At 34.9% G+C, this 13,678-nt stretch overlaps 20 non-coding genes across 20 annotated transcripts; all 20 read right to left on the bottom strand.

Moving 5' to 3' along the window:
* Positions 1-12: 12 nt before the first annotated feature.
* Positions 13-85, bottom strand: TRNAR-CCU (transfer RNA arginine (anticodon CCU)). The gene has a single exon. It is a non-coding gene; the product is annotated as a tRNA-Arg (tRNA).
* A 129-nt stretch (positions 86-214) lies between these two features.
* On the bottom strand, positions 215-307 carry TRNAI-UAU (transfer RNA isoleucine (anticodon UAU)). The gene is given in 2 exon segments: positions 215-250; positions 270-307. It is a non-coding gene; the product is annotated as a tRNA-Ile (tRNA).
* Positions 308-1,246: 939 nt separating this feature from the next.
* Positions 1,247-1,319, bottom strand: TRNAR-CCU (transfer RNA arginine (anticodon CCU)). The gene has a single exon. It is a non-coding gene; the product is annotated as a tRNA-Arg (tRNA).
* Positions 1,320-1,448: 129 nt separating this feature from the next.
* Positions 1,449-1,541, bottom strand: TRNAI-UAU (transfer RNA isoleucine (anticodon UAU)). Its single transcript is given in 2 exon segments — positions 1,449-1,484; positions 1,504-1,541. It is a non-coding gene; the product is annotated as a tRNA-Ile (tRNA).
* Positions 1,542-2,480: 939 nt separating this feature from the next.
* On the bottom strand, positions 2,481-2,553 carry TRNAR-CCU (transfer RNA arginine (anticodon CCU)). The gene has a single exon. It is a non-coding gene; the product is annotated as a tRNA-Arg (tRNA).
* Positions 2,554-3,714: 1,161 nt separating this feature from the next.
* On the bottom strand, positions 3,715-3,787 carry TRNAR-CCU (transfer RNA arginine (anticodon CCU)). The gene has a single exon. It is a non-coding gene; the product is annotated as a tRNA-Arg (tRNA).
* A 1,161-nt stretch (positions 3,788-4,948) lies between these two features.
* Positions 4,949-5,021, bottom strand: TRNAR-CCU (transfer RNA arginine (anticodon CCU)). Its single transcript has one exon. It is a non-coding gene; the product is annotated as a tRNA-Arg (tRNA).
* Positions 5,022-5,150: 129 nt separating this feature from the next.
* Positions 5,151-5,243, bottom strand: TRNAI-UAU (transfer RNA isoleucine (anticodon UAU)). The gene is given in 2 exon segments: positions 5,151-5,186; positions 5,206-5,243. It is a non-coding gene; the product is annotated as a tRNA-Ile (tRNA).
* A 939-nt stretch (positions 5,244-6,182) lies between these two features.
* On the bottom strand, positions 6,183-6,255 carry TRNAR-CCU (transfer RNA arginine (anticodon CCU)). Its single transcript has one exon. It is a non-coding gene; the product is annotated as a tRNA-Arg (tRNA).
* Positions 6,256-6,384: 129 nt separating this feature from the next.
* Positions 6,385-6,477, bottom strand: TRNAI-UAU (transfer RNA isoleucine (anticodon UAU)). The gene is given in 2 exon segments: positions 6,385-6,420; positions 6,440-6,477. It is a non-coding gene; the product is annotated as a tRNA-Ile (tRNA).
* Positions 6,478-7,416: 939 nt separating this feature from the next.
* Positions 7,417-7,489, bottom strand: TRNAR-CCU (transfer RNA arginine (anticodon CCU)). Its single transcript has one exon. It is a non-coding gene; the product is annotated as a tRNA-Arg (tRNA).
* Positions 7,490-7,618: 129 nt separating this feature from the next.
* On the bottom strand, positions 7,619-7,711 carry TRNAI-UAU (transfer RNA isoleucine (anticodon UAU)). Its single transcript is given in 2 exon segments — positions 7,619-7,654; positions 7,674-7,711. It is a non-coding gene; the product is annotated as a tRNA-Ile (tRNA).
* Positions 7,712-8,650: 939 nt separating this feature from the next.
* TRNAR-CCU (transfer RNA arginine (anticodon CCU)) lies at positions 8,651-8,723 on the bottom strand. The gene has a single exon. It is a non-coding gene; the product is annotated as a tRNA-Arg (tRNA).
* Positions 8,724-8,852: 129 nt separating this feature from the next.
* Positions 8,853-8,945, bottom strand: TRNAI-UAU (transfer RNA isoleucine (anticodon UAU)). Its single transcript is given in 2 exon segments — positions 8,853-8,888; positions 8,908-8,945. It is a non-coding gene; the product is annotated as a tRNA-Ile (tRNA).
* A 939-nt stretch (positions 8,946-9,884) lies between these two features.
* TRNAR-CCU (transfer RNA arginine (anticodon CCU)) lies at positions 9,885-9,957 on the bottom strand. The gene has a single exon. It is a non-coding gene; the product is annotated as a tRNA-Arg (tRNA).
* Positions 9,958-10,086: 129 nt separating this feature from the next.
* Positions 10,087-10,179, bottom strand: TRNAI-UAU (transfer RNA isoleucine (anticodon UAU)). Its single transcript is given in 2 exon segments — positions 10,087-10,122; positions 10,142-10,179. It is a non-coding gene; the product is annotated as a tRNA-Ile (tRNA).
* Positions 10,180-11,118: 939 nt separating this feature from the next.
* On the bottom strand, positions 11,119-11,191 carry TRNAR-CCU (transfer RNA arginine (anticodon CCU)). The gene has a single exon. It is a non-coding gene; the product is annotated as a tRNA-Arg (tRNA).
* A 129-nt stretch (positions 11,192-11,320) lies between these two features.
* Positions 11,321-11,413, bottom strand: TRNAI-UAU (transfer RNA isoleucine (anticodon UAU)). Its single transcript is given in 2 exon segments — positions 11,321-11,356; positions 11,376-11,413. It is a non-coding gene; the product is annotated as a tRNA-Ile (tRNA).
* Positions 11,414-12,352: 939 nt separating this feature from the next.
* TRNAR-CCU (transfer RNA arginine (anticodon CCU)) lies at positions 12,353-12,425 on the bottom strand. Its single transcript has one exon. It is a non-coding gene; the product is annotated as a tRNA-Arg (tRNA).
* Positions 12,426-13,587: 1,162 nt separating this feature from the next.
* TRNAR-CCU (transfer RNA arginine (anticodon CCU)) lies at positions 13,588-13,660 on the bottom strand. Its single transcript has one exon. It is a non-coding gene; the product is annotated as a tRNA-Arg (tRNA).
* Positions 13,661-13,678: the final 18 nt, after the last annotated feature.

Below are 13,678 nucleotides of genomic sequence, written 5' to 3' on the forward strand. Positions count from 1 at the left end.
TATAAATACAAACACCCCAGATGGGACTTGAACCCACAATCCCTGGCTTAGGAGGCCAGTGCCTTATCCATTAGGCCACTGGGGCTTACTGTTTGCTTAGCATTTCATGTTCTTGCTTTACTTTTTCATAATATCCTTACATATAAAAAATGTTCCGAGAGCAGAAGATGAATGACTGATGATATCATTAAAAGAAAAAAAAGCTAAATATTCCTGCTCCAGGTGAGGCTTGAACTCACAACCTCGGCATTGCTCAACAGATACTGTCTTATAAGTACCGCGCGCTGACCGATTGCGCCACTGGAGCACACAGTATGCCCTGAAAATTTGGCCTTTCACTGATATATTTTACCATCAGTTAAAAATGTCAATACACTTATTGTCTCTGTCTCCCCATCTTGATTTAATTTATTTTTGAATTCCACTATTTTACTGCATTCAATACTTCAATAAGGTACTTGATAGAAGTTAAATGCTCAGCAAAAAGAAATGATTTGTATCGCGCATTGGTGTTATTGGCAAGATTTATGTATTCGTAGGTGTAATTTGCTAAGAAAATTCATATCTAGGTTTTACTGTATCATTTTCTCAAAATTGGAAAATAATTCATTTAATTTTTTCTAAAATTATGTTAAGATAGTAGATATAAAATGTGGCATAAGGAAAACTGACACTAATGTGTCTTATAATGCACTATTTTAATATGTAAAGTCTTATATCATTATTGTAGTCTGATTAAAAGAATATGTTGTTTGTTGCAACTCTACCATCTACAATGACAGTAAGATCTGTGGCAGAAGAAATATGATAAAATCAAAAATACCATTCTTCCAACATGCAAGAAAGGACTTCAAGATTCCCATCAGCAATTGCCTTAGATAATGTCATATTTCAGCCACTCTGGTACTTATTTGCAAGACAAACTCTACAGAAATGTTGAGGTAAATGGAGATTTCTTGTAAGAACAAAATCACAAGCATTGAAAAAAGAATCATTTTTTGTGAAGACTAATGAGCAACAAAGGAATATGCATCCAAGATGGGTCTTTAAACCTTGGTCCTCAATTATAGAAAAACCTTTTAAGGACACTAATCCACAATGTTATCATGATAAATGTCATTTTGTAGCTACTGTGGCAACAATTAACAAGCACAACTCAACAGGACTGTTGTGCAAATCCAGCATCCAGGTGAAGCAAGGCTAAAAGAACCACCCCTAATGCTGAGATGGTTGATATAAATACAAACACCCCAGATGGGACTTGAACCCACATTTCCTGGCTTAGGAGGCCAGTGCCTTATCCATTAGGCCACTGGGGCTTACTGTTTGCTTAGAATTTCATGTTCTTGCTTTACTTTTTCATAATATCCTTACATATAAAAAATGTTCCGAGAGCAGAAGATGAATGACTGATGATATCATTAAAAGAAAAAAAAGCTAAATATTCCTGCTCCAGGTGAGGCTTGAACTCACAACCTCGGCATTGCTCAACAGATACTGTCTTATAAGTACCGCGCGCTGACCGATTGCGCCACTGGAGCACACAGTATGCCCTGAAAATTTGGCCTTTCACTGATATATTTTACCATCAGTTAAAAATGTCAATACACTTATTGTCTCTGTCTCCCCATCTTGATTTAATTTCTATTTGAATTCCACTATTTTACTGCATTCAATACTTCAATAAGGTACTTGACAGAAGTTAAATGCTCAGCATAAAGAAATGATTTGTATCGCGCATTGGTGTTATTGGCTAGATTTATGTATTCGTAGGTGTAATTTGCTAAGAAAATTCATATCTAGGTTTTACTGTATCATTTTCTCAAAATTGGAAAATAATTCATTTAATTTTTTCTAAAATTATGTTAAGATAGTAGATATAAAATGTGGCATAAGGAAAACTGACACTAATGTGTCTTATAATGCACTATTTTAATATGTAAAGTCTTATATCATTATTGTAGTCTGATTAAAAGAATATGTTGTTTGTTGCAACTCTACCATCTACAATGACAGTAAGATGAGTGGCAGAAGAAATATGATAAAATCAAAAATACCATTCTTCCAACATGCAAGAAAGGACTTCAAGATTCCCATCAGCAATTGCCTTAGATAATGTCATATTTCAGCCACTCTGGTACTTATTTGCAAGACAAACTCTACAGAAATGTTGAGGTAAATGGAGATTTCTTGTAAGAACAAAATCACAAGCATTGAAAAAAGAATCATTTTTTGTGAAGACTAATGAGCAACAAAGGAATATGCATCCAAGATGGGTCTTTAAACCTTGGTCCTCAATTATAGAAAAACCTTTTAAGGACACTAATCCACAATGTTATCATGATAAATGTCATTTTGTAGCTACTGTGGCAACAATTAACAAGCACAACTCAACAGGACTGTTGTGCAAATCCAGCATCCAGGTGAACCAAGGCTAAAAGAACCACCCCTAATGCTGAGATGGTTGATATAAATACAAACACCCCAGATGGGACTTGAACCCACAATCTCTGGCTTAGGAGGCCAGTGCCTTATCCATTAGGCCACTGGGGCTTACTGTTTGCTTAGCATTTCATGTTCTTGCTTTACTTTTTCATAATATCCTTACATATAAAAAATGTTCCGAGAGCAGAAGATGAATGACTGATGATATCATTAAAAGAAAAAAAAGCTAAATATTCCTGCTCCAGGTGTGGCTTGAACTCACAACCTCGGCATTGCTCAACAGATACTGTCTTATAAGTACCGCGCGCTGACTGATTGCGCCACTGGAGCACACAGTATGCCCTGAAAATTTGGCCTTTCACTGATATATTTTACCATCAGTTAAAAATGTCAATACACTTATTGTCTCTGTCTCCCCATCTTGATTTAATTTCTTTTTGAATTCCACTATTTTACTGCATTCAATACTTCAATAAGGTACTTGACAGAAGTTAAATGCTCAGCATAAAGAAATGATTTGTATCGCGCATTGGTGTTATTGGCTAGATTTATGTATTCGTAGGTGTAATTTGCTAAGAAAATTCATATCTAGGTTTTACTGTATCATTTTCTCAAAATTGGAAAATAATTCATTTAATTTTTTCTAAAATTATGTTAAGATAGTAGATATAAAATGTGGCATAAGGAAAACTGACACTAATGTGTCTTATAATGCACTATTTTAATATGTAAAGTCTTATATCATTATTGTAGTCTGATTAAAAGAATATGTTGTTTGTTGCAACTCTACCATCTACAATGACAGTAAGATGAGTGGCAGAAGAAATATGATAAAATCAAAAATACCATTCTTCCAACATGCAAGAAAGGACTTCAAGATTCCCATCAGCAATTGCCTTAGATAATGTCATATTTCAGCCACTCTGGTACTTATTTGCAAGACAAACTCTACAGAAATGTTGAGGTAAATGGAGATTTCTTGTAAGAACAAAATCACAAGCATTGAAAAAAGAATCATTTTTTGTGAAGACTAATGAGCAACAAAGGAATATGCATCCAAGATGGGTCTTTAAACCTTGGTCCTCAATTATAGAAAAACCTTTTAAGGACACTAATCCACAATGTTATCATGATAAATGTCATTTTGTAGCTACTGTGGCAACAATTAACAAGCACAACTCAACAGGACTGTTGTGCAAATCCAGCATCCAGGTGAACCAAGGCTAAAAGAACCACCCCTAATGCTGAGATGGTTGATATAAATACAAACACCCCAGATGGGACTTGAACCCACAATCCCTGGCTTAGGAGGCCAGTGCCTTATCCATTAGGCCACTGGGGCTTACTGTTTGCTTAGCATTTCATGTTCTTGCTTTACTTTTTCATAATATCCTTACATATAAAAAATGTTCCGAGAGCAGAAGATGAATGACTGATGATATCATTAAAAGAAAAAAAAGCTAAATATTCCTGCTCCAGGTGTGGCTTGAACTCACAACCTCGGCATTGCTCAACAGATACTGTCTTATAAGTACCGCGCGCTGACTGATTGCGCCACTGGAGCACACAGTATGCCCTGAAAATTTGGCCTTTCACTGATATATTTTACCATCAGTTAAAAATGTCAATACACTTATTGTCTCTGTCTCCCCATCTTGATTTAATTTCTTTTTGAATTCCACTATTTTACTGCATTCAATACTTCAATAAGGTACTTGACAGAAGTTAAATGCTCAGCATAAAGAAATGATTTGTATCGCGCATTGGTGTTATTGGCTAGATTTATGTATTCGTAGGTGTAATTTGCTAAGAAAATTCATATCTAGGTTTTACTGTATCATTTTCTCAAAATTGGAAAATAATTCATTTAATTTTTTCTAAAATTATGTTAAGATAGTAGATATAAAATGTGGCATAAGGAAAACTGACACTAATGTGTCTTATAATGCACTATTTTAATATGTAAAGTCTTATATCATTATTGTAGTCTGATTAAAAGAATATGTTGTTTGTTGCAACTCTACCATCTACAATGACAGTAAGATGAGTGGCAGAAGAAATATGATAAAATCAAAAATACCATTCTTCCAACATGCAAGAAAGGACTTCAAGATTCCCATCAGCAATTGCCTTAGATAATGTCATATTTCAGCCACTCTGGTACTTATTTGCAAGACAAACTCTACAGAAATGTTGAGGTAAATGGAGATTTCTTGTAAGAACAAAATCACAAGCATTGAAAAAAGAATCATTTTTTGTGAAGACTAATGAGCAACAAAGGAATATGCATCCAAGATGGGTCTTTAAACCTTGGTCCTCAATTATAGAAAAACCTTTTAAGGACACTAATCCACAATGTTATCATGATAAATGTCATTTTGTAGCTACTGTGGCAACAATTAACAAGCACAACTCAACAGGACTGTTGTGCAAATCCAGCATCCAGGTGAAGCACGGCTAAAAGAACCACCCCTAATGCTGAGATGGTTGATATAAATACAAACACCCCAGATGGGACTTGAACCCACAATCCCTGGCTTAGGAGGCCAGTGCCTTATCCATTAGGCCACTGGGGCTTACTGTTTGCTTAGCGTTTCATGTTCTTGCTTTACTTTTTCATAATATCCTTACATATAAAAAATGTTCCGAGAGCAGAAGATGAATGACTGATGATATCATTAAAAGAAAAAAAAGCTAAATATTCCTGCTCCAGGTGAGGCTTGAACTCACAACCTCGGCATTGCTCAACAGATACTGTCTTATAAGTACCGCGCGCTGACCGATTGCACCACTGGAGCACACAATATGCCCTGAAAATTTGGCCTTTCACTGATATATTTTACCATCAGTTAAAAATGTCAATACACTTATTGTCTCTGTCTCCCCATCTTGATTTAATTTATTTTTGAATTCCACTATTTTACTGCATTCAATACTTCAATAAGGTACTTGATAGAAGTTAAATGCTCAGCAAAAAGAAATGATTTGTATCGCGCATTGGTGTTATTGGCAAGATTTATGTATTCGTAGGTGTAATTTGCTAAGAAAATTCATATCTAGGTTTTACTGTATCATTTTCTCAAAATTGGAAAATAATTCATTTAATTTTTTCTAAAATTATGTTAAGATAGTAGATATAAAATGTGGCATAAGGAAAACTGACACTAATGTGTCTTATAATGCACTATTTTAATATGTAAAGTCTTATATCATTATTGTAGTCTGATTAAAAGAATATGTTGTTTGTTGCAACTCTACCATCTACAATGACAGTAAGATGAGTGGCAGAAGAAATATGATAAAATCAAAAATACCATTCTTCCAACATGCAAGAAAGGACTTCAAGATTACCATCAGCAATTGCCTTAGATAATGTCATATTTCAGCCACTCTGGTACTTATTTGCAAGACAAACTCTACAGAAATGTTGAGGTAAATGGAGATTTCTTGTAAGAACAAAATCACAAGCATTGAAAAAAGAATCATTTTTTGTGAAGACTAATGAGCAACAAAGGAATATGCATCCAAGATGGGTCTTTAAACCTTGGTCCTCAATTATAGAAAAACCTTTTAAGGACACTAATCCACAATGTTATCATGATAAATGTCATTTTGTAGCTACTGTGGCAACAATTAACAAGCACAACTCAACAGGACTGTTGTGCAAATCCAGCATCCAGGTGAAGCAAGGCTAAAAGAACCACCCCTAATGCTGAGACGGTTGATATAAATACAAACACCCCAGATGGGACTTGAACCCACAATCCCTGGCTTAGGAGGCCAGTGCCTTATCCATTAGGCCACTGGGGCTTACTGTTTGCTTAGCATTTCATGTTCTTGCTTTACTTTTTCATAATATCCTTACATATAAAAAATGTTCCGAGAGCAGAAGATGAATGACTGATGATATCATTAAAAGAAAAAAAAGCTAAATATTCCTGCTCCAGGTGAGGCTTGAACTCACAACCTCGGCATTGCTCAACAGATACTGTCTTATAAGTACCGCGCGCTGACCGATTGCGCCACTGGAGCACACAGTATGCCCTGAAAATTTGGCCTTTCACTGATATATTTTACCATCAGTTAAAAATGTCAATACACTTATTGTCTCTGTCTCCCCATCTTGATTTAATTTCTTTTTGAATTCCACTATTTTACTGCATTCAATACTTCAATAAGGTACTTGACAGAAGTTAAATGCTCAGCATAAAGAAATGATTTGTATCGCGCATTGGTGTTATTGGCTAGATTTATGTATTCGTAGGTGTAATTTGCTAAGAAAATTCATATCTAGGTTTTACTGTATCATTTTCTCAAAATTGGAAAATAATTCATTTAATTTTTTCTAAAATTATGTTAAGATAGTAGATATAAAATGTGGCATAAGGAAAACTGACACTAATGTGTCTTATAATGCACTATTTTAATATGTAAAGTCTTATATCATTATTGTAGTCTGATTAAAAGAATATGTTGTTTGTTGCAACTCTACCATCTACAATGACAGTAAGATGAGTGGCAGAAGAAATATGATAAAATCAAAAATACCATTCTTCCAACATGCAAGAAAGGACTTCAAGATTCCCATCAGCAATTGCCTTAGATAATGTCATATTTCAGCCACTCTGGTACTTATTTGCAAGACAAACTCTACAGAAATGTTGAGGTAAATGGAGATTTCTTGTAAGAACAAAATCACAAGCATTGAAAAAAGAATCATTTTTTGTGAAGACTAATGAGCAACAAAGGAATATGCATCCAAGATGGGTCTTTAAACCTTGGTCCTCAATTATAGAAAAACCTTTTAAGGACACTAATCCACAATGTTATCATGATAAATGTCATTTTGTAGCTACTGTGGCAACAATTAACAAGCACAACTCAACAGGACTGTTGTGCAAATCCAGCATCCAGGTGAAGCAAGGTTAAAAGAACCACCCCTAATGCTGAGATGGTTGATATAAATACAAACACCCCAGATGGGACTTGAACCCACAATCCCTGGCTTAGGAGGCCAGTGCCTTATCCATTAGGCCACTGGGGCTTACTGTTTGCTTAGCATTTCATGTTCTTGCTTTACTTTTTCATAATATCCTTACATATAAAAAATGTTCCGAGAGCAGAAGATGAATGACTGATGATATCATTAAAAGAAAAAAAAGCTAAATATTCCTGCTCCAGGTGAGGCTTGAACTCACGACCTCAGCATTGCTCAACAGATACTGTCTTATAAGTACCGCGCGCTGACCGATTGCGCCACTGGAGCACACAGTATGCCCTGAAAATTTGGCCTTTCACTGATATATTTTACCATCAGTTAAAAATGTCAATACACTTATTGTCTCTGTCTCCCCATCTTGATTTAATTTCTTTTTGAATTCCACTATTTTACTGCATTCAATACTTCAATAAGGTACTTGACAGAAGTTAAATGCTCAGCATAAAGAAATGATTTGTATCGCGCATTGGTGTTATTGGCTAGATTTATGTATTCGTAGGTGTAATTTGCTAAGAAAATTCATATCTAGGTTTTACTGTATCATTTTCTCAAAATTGGAAAATAATTCATTTAATTTTTTCTAAAATTATGTTAAGATAGTAGATATAAAATGTGGCATAAGGAAAACTGACACTAATGTGTCTTATAATGCACTATTTTAATATGTAAAGTCTTATATCATTATTGTAGTCTGATTAAAAGAATATGTTGTTTGTTGCAACTCTACCATCTACAATGACAGTAAGATGAGTGGCAGAAGAAATATGATAAAATCAAAAATACCATTCTTCCAACATGCAAGAAAGGACTTCAAGATTCCCATCAGCAATTGCCTTAGATAATGTCATATTTCAGCCACTCTGGTACTTATTTGCAAGACAAACTCTACAGAAATGTTGAGGTAAATGGAGATTTCTTGTAAGAACAAAATCACAAGCATTGAAAAAAGAATCATTTTTTGTGAAGACTAATGAGCAACAAAGGAATATGCATCCAAGATGGGTCTTTAAACCTTGGTCCTCAATTATAGAAAAACCATTTAAGGACACTAATCCACAATGTTATCATGATAAATGTCATTTTGTAGCTACTGTGGCAACAATTAACAAGCACAACTCAACAGGACTGTTGTGCAAATCCAGCATCCAGGTGAAGCAAGGCTAAAAGAACCACCCCTAATGCTGAGATGGTTGATATAAATACAAACACCCCAGATGGGACTTGAACCCACAATCCCTGGCTTAGGAGGCCAGTGCCTTATCCATTAGGCCACTGGGGCTTACTGTTTGCTTAGCATTTCATGTTCTTGCTTTACTTTTTCATAATATCCTTACATATAAAAAATGTTCCGAGAGCAGAAGATGAATGACTGATGATATCATTAAAAGAAAAAAAAGCTAAATATTCCTGCTCCAGGTGAGGCTTGAACTCACAACCTCGGCATTGCTCAACAGATACTGTCTTATAAGTACCGCGCGCTGACCGATTGCGCCACTGGAGCACACAGTATGCCCTGAAAATTTGGCCTTTCACTGATATATTTTACCATCAGTTAAAAATGTCAATACACTTATTGTCTCTGTCTCCCCATCTTGATTTAATTTCTTTTTGAATTCCACTATTTTACTGCATTCAATACTTCAATAAGGTACTTGACAGAAGTTAAATGCTCAGCATAAAGAAATGATTTGTATCGCGCATTGGTGTTATTGGCTAGATTTATGTATTCGTAGGTGTAATTTGCTAAGAAAATTCATATCTAGGTTTTACTGTATCATTTTCTCAAAATTGGAAAATAATTCATTTAATTTTTTCTAAAATTATGTTAAGATAGTAGATATAAAATGTGGCATAAGGAAAACTTACACTAATGTGTCTTATAATGCACTATTTTAATATGTAAAGTCTTATATCATTATTGTAGTCTGATTAAAAGAATATGTTGTTTGTTGCAACTCTACCATCTACAATGACAGTAAGATGAGTGGCAGAAGAAATATGATAAAATCAAAAATACCATTCTTCCAACATGCAAGAAAGGACTTCAAGATTCCCATCAGCAATTGCCTTAGATAATGTCATATTTCAGCCACTCTGGTACTTATTTGCAAGACAAACTCTACAGAAATGTTGAGGTAAATGGAGATTTCTTGTAAGAACAAAATCACAAGCATTGAAAAAAGAATCATTTTTTGTGAAGACTAATGAGCAACAAAGGAATATGCATCCAAGATGGGTCTTTAAACCTTGGTCCTCAATTATAGAAAAACCTTTTAAGGACACTAATCCACAATGTTATCATGATAAATGTCATTTTGTAGCTACTGTGGCAACAATTAACAAGCACAACTCAACAGGACTGTTGTGCAAATCCAGCATCCAGGTGAAGCAAGGCTAAAAGAACCACCCCTAATGCTGAGATGGTTGATATAAATACAAACACCCCAGATGGGACTTGAACCCACAATCCCTGGCTTAGGAGGCCAGTGCCTTATCCATTAGGCCACTGGGGCTTACTGTTTGCTTAGCATTTCATGTTCTTGCTTTACTTTTTCATAATATCCTTACATATAAAAAATGTTCCGAGAGCAGAAGATGAATGACTGATGATATCATTAAAAGAAAAAAAAGCTAAATATTCCTGCTCCAGGTGAGGCTTGAACTCACAACCTCGGCATTGCTCAACAGATACTGTCTTATAAGTACCGCGCACTGACCGATTGCGCCACTGGAGCACACAATATGCCCTGAAAAATTGGCCTTTCACTGATATATTTTACCATCAGTTAAAAATGTCAATACACTTATTGTCTCTGTCTCCCCATCTTGATTTAATTTCTTTTTGAATTCCACTATTTTACTGCATTCAATACTTCAATAAGGTACTTGATAGAAGTTAAATGCTCAGCAAAAAGAAATGATTTGTATCGCGCATTGGTGTTATTGGCAAGATTTATGTATTCGTAGGTGTAATTTGCTAAGAAAATTCATATCTAGGTTTTACTGTATCATTTTCTCAAAATTGGAAAATAATTAATTTAATTTTTTCTAAAATTATGTTAAGATAGTAGATATAAAATGTGGCATATGGAAAACTGACACTAATGTGTCTTATAATGCACTATTTTAATATGTAAAGTCTTATATCATTATTGTAGTCTGATTAAAAGAATATGTTGTTTGTTGCAACTCTACCATCTACAATGACAGTAAGATGAGTGGCAGAAGAAATATGATAAAATCAAAAATACCATTCTTCCAACATGCAAGAAAGGACTTCAAGATTCCCATCAGCAATTGCCTTAGATAATGTCATATTTCAGCCACTCTGGTACTTATTTGCAAGACAAACTCTACAGAAATGTTGAGGTAAATGGAGATTTCTTGTAAGAACAAAATCACAAGCATTGAAAAAAGAATCATTTTTTGTGAAGACTAATGAGCAACAAAGGAATATGCATCCAAGATGGGTCTTTAAACCTTGGTCCTCAATTATAGAAAAACCTTTTAAGGACACTAATCCACAATGTTATCATGATAAATGTCATTTTGTAGCTACTGTGGCAACAATTAACAAGCACAACTCAACAGGACTGTTGTGCAAATCCAGCATCCAGGTGAAGCAAGGTTAAAAGAACCACCCCTAATGCTGAGATGGTTGATATAAATACAAACACCCCAGATGGGACTTGAACCCACAATCCCTGGCTTAGGAGGCCAGTGCCTTATCCATTAGGCCACTGGGGCTTACTGTTTGCTTAGCATTTCATGTTCTTGCTTTACTTTTTCATAATATCCTTACATATAAAAAATGTTCCGAGAGCAGAAGATGAATGACTGATGATATCATTAAAAGAAAAAAAAGCTAAATATTCCTGCTCCAGGTGAGGCTTGAACTCACAACCTCAGCATTGCTCAACAGATACTGTCTTATAAGTACCGCGCGCTGACCGATTGCGCCACTGGAGCACACAGTATGCCCTGAAAATTTGGCCTTTCACTGATATATTTTACCATCAGTTAAAAATGTCAATACACTTATTGTCTCTGTCTCCCCATCTTGATTTAATTTCTTTTTGAATTCCACTATTTTACTGCATTCAATACTTCAATAAGGTACTTGACAGAAGTTAAATGCTCAGCATAAAGAAATGATTTGTATCGCGCATTGGTGTTATTGGCTAGATTTATGTATTCGTAGGTGTAATTTGCTAAGAAAATTCATATCTAGGTTTTACTGTATCATTTTCTCAAAATTGGAAAATAATTCATTTAATTTTTTCTAAAATTATGTTAAGATAGTAGATATAAAATGTGGCATAAGGAAAACTGACACTAATGTGTCTTATAATGCACTATTTTAATATGTAAAGTCTTATATCATTATTGTAGTCTGATTAAAAGAATATGTTGTTTGTTGCAACTCTACCATCTACAATGACAGTAAGATGAGTGGCAGAAGAAATATGATAAAATCAAAAATACCATTCTTCCAACATGCAAGAAAGGACTTCAAGATTCCCATCAGCAATTGCCTTAGATAATGTCATATTTCAGCCACTCTGGTACTTATTTGCAAGACAAACTCTACAGAAATGTTGAGGTAAATGGAGATTTCTTGTAAGAACAAAATCACAAGCATTGAAAAAAGAATCATTTTTTGTGAAGACTAATGAGCAACAAAGGAATATGCATCCAAGATGGGTCTTTAAACCTTGGTCCTCAATTATAGAAAAACCATTTAAGGACACTAATCCACAATGTTATCATGATAAATGTCATTTTGTAGCTACTGTGGCAACAATTAACAAGCACAACTCAACAGGACTGTTGTGCAAATCCAGCATCCAGGTGAAGCAAGGCTAAAAGAACCACCCCTAATGCTGAGATGGTTGATATAAATACAAACACCCCAGATGGGACTTGAACCCACAATCCCTGGCTTAGGAGGCCAGTGCCTTATCCATTAGGCCACTGGGGCTTACTGTTTGCTTAGCATTTCATGTTCTTGCTTTACTTTTTCATAATATCCTTACATATAAAAAATGTTCCGAGAGCAGAAGATGAATGACTGATGATATCATTAAAAGAAAAAAAAGCTAAATATTCCTGCTCCAGGTGAGGCTTGAACTCACAACCTCGGCATTGCTCAACAGATACATTGCTCAACAGTACCGCGCGCTGACCGATTGCGCCACTGGAGCACACAGTATGCCCTGAAAATTTGGCCTTTCACTGATATATTTTACCATCAGTTAAAAATGTCAATACACTTATTGTCTCTGTCTCCCCATCTTGATTTAATTTCTTTTTGAATTCCACTATTTTACTGCATTCAATACTTCAATAAGGTACTTGACAGAAGTTAAATGCTCAGCATAAAGAAATGATTTGTATCGCGCATTGGTGTTATTGGCTAGATTTATGTATTCGTAGGTGTAATTTGCTAAGAAAATTCATATATAGGTTTTACTGTATCATTTTCTCAAAATTGGAAAATAATTCATTTAATTTTTTCTAAAATTATGTTAAGATAGTAGATATAAAATGTGGCATAAGGAAAACTGACACTAATGTGTCTTATAATGCACTATTTTAATATGTAAAGTCTTATATCATTATTGTAGTCTGATTAAAAGAATATGTTGTTTGTTGCAACTCTACCATCTACAATGACAGTAAGATGAGTGGCAGAAGAAATATGATAAAATCAAAAATACCATTCTTCCAACATGCAAGAAAGGACTTCAAGATTCCCATCAGCAATTGCCTTAGATAATGTCATATTTCAGCCACTCTGGTACTTATTTGCAAGACAAACTCTACAGAAATGTTGAGGTAAATGGAGATTTCTTGTAAGAACAAAATCACAAGCATTGAAAAAAGAATCATTTTTTGTGAAGACTAATGAGCAACAAAGGAATATGCATCCAAGATGGGTCTTTAAACCTTGGTCCTCAATTATAGAAAAACCTTTTAAGGACACTAATCCACAATGTTATCATGATAAATGTCATTTTGTAGCTACTGTGGCAACAATTAACAAGCACAACTCAACAGGACTGTTGTGCAAATCCAGCATCCAGGTGAAGCAAGGCTAAAAGAACCACCCCTAATGCTGAGATGGTTGATATAAATACAAACACCCCAGATGGGACTTGAACCCACAATCCCTGGCTTAGGAGGCCAGTGCCTTATCCATTAGGCCACTGGGGCTTACTGTTTGCTTAGCAT

The sequence above is a fragment of the Crinia signifera genome, chromosome 5 (genome assembly GCF_055691185.1).
Source record: "Crinia signifera chromosome 5, ASM5569118v1, whole genome shotgun sequence".
In the NCBI taxonomy this organism is placed as follows: Eukaryota; Metazoa; Chordata; class Amphibia; order Anura; family Myobatrachidae; genus Crinia; species Crinia signifera.